The sequence below is a fragment of the Berghia stephanieae genome, chromosome 2, assembly GCF_034508935.2.
Source record: "Berghia stephanieae isolate SIO BIC M18660-M18661 chromosome 2, UCSD_Bste_1.3, whole genome shotgun sequence".
NCBI lineage: Eukaryota > Metazoa > Mollusca > Gastropoda > Nudibranchia > Aeolidiidae > Berghia > Berghia stephanieae.
The window spans coordinates 55,288,007-55,293,217 of record NC_088361.1 but is presented as its reverse complement, the minus strand read 5'-3'; positions in this window follow the sequence as shown (position 1 = coordinate 55,293,217).

Sequence of the window (5,211 nt, the reverse complement as noted above, 5' to 3'; positions counted from 1 at the left end):
TCTTATCAAATACAATAAGAAGCACAATGAACCCCAAAAGGCGCCGAATAGTTGATCCAGCAACGAAAAGACATTTGGAATGAAATTAGCGAAGATTACGTGCCCGTCTTGGCTGATTCCATGGTGAAACGTATAAAGATACTGATGAAAGCACAGGTTGGATACACACATTACTAACAAAAACATTGTTGCCATGCCCTAAAGCCTACTTTTAAAAGGTTCTGTATTTATGTGATTCTATTTTCTGTTACTGTATGTTTATGTTCATTATAAGATAAATGTTCATACCCTTCTTGCCAATATTATAGATTGTGATAAATTGATTATATTGAGTAGAATGAGATAAAAATGAGTAGTATGGTCTATAAAGCTATTAAAGCTTCGTAAACTTTAAATATTATAGTCATTGTGTAACAGTTTCAGGACAACGAAGTTTTAAAAAAATTAAAATTACTATTGACCCTTCAGAGAGCAAGTTTAAAATCCTGATCTTTAGATCCCTTTTGAAGTTGCTTTTTTATCAAACAAACAAAATATTCATTAAAATGGTTTTGAGATGTTGAAAATTTCATGTTTTTCCAATTAAGCGACTGGCTCCTTTGGAACGGATATTTATTCTTTTTCTAAAAATAACTTGTATTTCGCTCGTTTCAGAGATTTAGATTATGAAAAAAAACCCATAACAACAGCTTTAAGAAAACCCATCAAATAAAACAACACACTTGTAACTTTAATCTCCATAATTTAAAGAAATATATTTATCAGAGTAAGTGTGAACAAAGAGAACATTATAACGAAGAAAAATTATACAAACTTTAAAAAACGTATAATGCTAAAAGGACGGTCTAGATATTATGGCTCTATTTTGTCTTGAAGCGAGAGAATTGATGTTTCATAGATGGTGTGAATGAAGACATCACGAATCGCGTTAAATTGAAGGACCAAAATGTGTTTGATATTTAGAGATTGGTGTACTTAGCATATTGATGGCTTATCGAATTAATAAAGAGATCAAATATTCTAGAATCAAAATTCATCCTTGGATTAACGAAAAAAAAACAAACATGTCAATGATACCAATCACCAAAATAAAAGTCGGATGAGCTTGTGAAAAAGATGTCTCAAAGGTTATTGCATAGTTGTAAACTTTTACATAGAAAACAATCAACCCCTGACAAAAAGTAAAAGTTAGAATCATTCAGAGAAATTTAAAGATACAGGCCATTTGTCCTCATGTATTCTCACATAAGACCATTAGCTTCACGTCGGAGAAGAGCACATAGAAGGTCTCATAAGAGACAGTATTTGACTACCTTTCATGCTGCCATACATGGCAACGGTCATTAGACGCATTAAGCAGCTCTCACACAGGTCCTCTCTCTCAAATACACGTTTTCCTCTCTCTCTCTCTCTCTCTCTCTCTCTCTCTCTCTCTCTCTCTCTCTCTCTCTGTGTGTGTGTGTGTGTCTATCTATCTATCTAAATATCTATCTAGCTATCTATTATTTTAATATTTACTACAATGTTTGAGTCAGTCTACATCGATGTTTCCGGCCAAATCATAATCGTATGGATTAGGCCTGAAACATCGATATAGACTGACTCAAACACTGTGGTAAATATTAAAATAATAATTCGCTCCATTGCTACATGTCGAGCCCTTTTCGTACCATATTTGTATCAAACACGATTCAATATCTATCTATCTATCTATCTATCTATCTATCTATCTATCTATCTATCTATCTATCTATCTATCTATCTATCTATCTATCTATCTATCTATCTATCTATCTATCTATCTATCTATCTATCTATCTATCTATTTATTTATCTATTTATTTATCTCTCAATGTCAGACTTACACAGATACGTTTGTGTCGATATGGTAACCTTCGATCAAATATTGAGACAAACCTATTATTATTAATGTTCGAAATTAAATAGATATTGTCCTTCTATCAAACGGTTAATAACACTACCACCAGAAGCTGTATCAAGTTCAAGTAGTGAGATTAAGCTGTAACAAATTCAAACAATGGCATTTAGGTAATCGATCAATTAACACCTCAAGAGATTAATTTATTGCACCCTTGCTATGGGAGTTGAAATACTATTACATGCCAGGAACACTTGATTAAATAAGACCCCTTGTGTCAGTGCGAACTGTTGGATCGTTCAACAGTACTTTCATTGTTCCGATTTTTTACAAGGTTCAAAAGTTTATTTTTAGGCAATTGCCAATATAACTCATACAAGAATATAATATTTTCATCACCAAATCAAGTAAGTGCCTATGTGGTCTAGTGGAATGCCACTCGCCTTTGGATCGGAAGGTCCTGGGTTCGAGTCCCACGCTGAGCAGAGCCTAGTTGAGTTAAAATGCTCTTTACTCAAATTTTCTCACTGTACCCAGGTATAAAATAAATACCTGGCCGTTAACAGTGCTGTCTCTGTAAAAAAAAATATATCGCATAACAGGCGTCAGGTCTCGTTGCTGTTGACCCTTTGTATATTGCTTTGAGCACGTTTAGTGGATATTGCCTTATATAAAAGCTAATTTTTTTTGGTACATTAACGTCAATATGCATAGTTGTCTTATTTTTCAAATTTCGCTTTAGTCAGATCCGTGTATGAAGCTGCTAAGGATTTATTGTTTGCCAGAGCTTTGATCATCTGGTTTTGATTTCAAGGTAAACGCGGATGTACTGCGCTACCCTCTTTCAAGCGATCAAAGTACGTCATGTAAATGATGCTTAGTGAGTTTTCGTTGATTAGAAAGAATGATTGACATTTTTACTACAAAATAAATATTTTAATTTACTGTTAATAGGGTTGGATTGAGATTGGACTCTTTAATTTTAAGCATCCATAAATATCACAGCTGCTAAATTATCAATTTCTAAAGTCACGTTGCGGCTGTAATTCAAACCCATTAGGCTGTCTCCCGGTGATGCTTTACGAGTAAAGATAATTTACGAAATAATGATTGACTATTAACAAAAAATAATACCCCGACCACCTAATCTCCCTATCTTTATTTTTAAAAGCTCGATCATGACAATCACCCGATTTAATCACGTAATACCTATGACATGTCGACTGGATACTATCCTGATATCAGACCACCTTTTAAACAGAAGCATACCTTTTAAACCCCTACCCTTCCTGCCCAACAAAGATCTTTTGATTTGGTATTTTTTAACGAAAAAGAATAGGCTAATCAAAAATAAAAACAACAAACGAATAAAAAACAAACAAACAAACAAACAAAAAACAACAAAAACAAAAAAGAAAATTGAGCATTTATATAGCGCAATATCCACTAAACGTGCTCATGGCACTTTACAAAGGGTCTCTGGCCAACAGCAACACTAAACAAGTAGGACGGAACATGACGTCTGTAAAGAGATATTACCATTTTATTTTCCGACAGAGGCAGCGCTGTTAACGGCCAGATTCTCATTTTACACCTGGGTATGGCTAGAGAATGTGACTTAAGAGTCTTTTCCAATGACTCAATTATGCGCCGCTCAGAGTGGGATTCGAACCCAAGACCTTCTAATCGGAGGGAGGGTATTAAACCACATGACCACATAGCTGCACTATTTTGATTATTGATGAAGTTATGGTTTTTTAATGACATTACTCTCCAGGGGTTCATCTAGGCTTATTGCTCCGATTCCAAATCCAAGTCCAAGACAAAGTAAAAATATTTTCTCTTCGAAGAGAAAGAATGATGGTGAAGATGACAAAACGGAAAGTTTCGCCAGAGAGGCCCTATCCTGCATAAAAGCGATCGAATGAAATGATAGAGACAACCGATAGTTAATGGAACCTCCAAGACATCAGTTCAACTCAAGCATGATAAAGCCGACCTTGATTTTAGTTTTGACTTTGGTTCAGACAAAGAGATCGGCTACACCACATAATAGCTTTAGTGATGAGGCGGACCATACTATTGCATATTAAAGTAGCAATGACGATTTGACGTATATCCTTGGGCCTCGATTTTGTCCCGCGAGCCCAAATGCGTGACAAAATATGGGACGCGGCAGTTTTGTATATCTATGCTATTCTAAAAAATTCATTTCAATAAATATGTCTGAAATTTGGTACACAATTAGTAAAGAGGTCCTTTTACATTAGGTCAAGATGCAAAACTCGTACAATTACTAAACCCCGTTAAAAACATATGTTTGCCCTTTTGAGTGAAATATTACTAAAACTATCAAGATCAGAGATTTTGCCGTGAATAAGGTTATCTATGCACATTTCATATATTTATGTGTCAAATCTCATCGGAATATGACATGTACTTGTCACGTATCATCACAAAACATCAACCCAATTTGCTATTAAATGAGTGAGAAAAGGAGACAGCTATTCCACCCCCCCCCCCCCCCCCCCCCCCCCCCCCCAAATCGCTTGAATCGCAATGTGACGTCAGCGAGGCAAGGCTATCAGATGGACAGACTTCCACCTGACCAAATTCGATTTAAAAAGTGACTAAATAGAAACTCGCATGGTTTTCACTAGTTAAGAAACTTGTTGAATTTGACAAACAAAAAAATTGAATAGAAAAGGATAAATGTCACTGAGACAAAAAAAAATTAATAAAAGAAATAGAATTCTATATTTGGCCAATTTTGGCCACATGAATGGCCATATGCTGGCACCTCTGCCGAGAATGTCTGAAGACCCACCTCTCTCGCTTTTTATGGAATTTTCTCATTGTGTTACGTAATAGGAGTGTTAATTTTGTCGGCTCTATCATTTTGTCTTACTTATCAGTTGATAATTCGATTTTTTAACAAACTTTGTCCCCTTTGAAATAGACTTGTACAATTTCACTTTTCCTCACAGTAAATTAACACACACACACACACACACACACACACGCTCTCTCTCTCTCTCTCTCTCTCTCTCTCTCTCTCTCTCTCTCTCCCTCCCAGATATAACATAAGTCATGGTCTCACGGACTATTTTAATTGATAATCACTTAGCAGGCATTTTTCACATCATTTGTATAGGTTGTTAACACAAAATCACCCTTCGGAAATGATCCAAATGATCAATATTATGTATATTTTAAAACAAAATTACGGTTGACCCAAGCCATACAGCTCAAAAACTATACATCTCTTATGATGTCTTTATCATATTTCCTGAGATGTTTTCCCTAGAATTGCCAAGTCTCAATATCATATT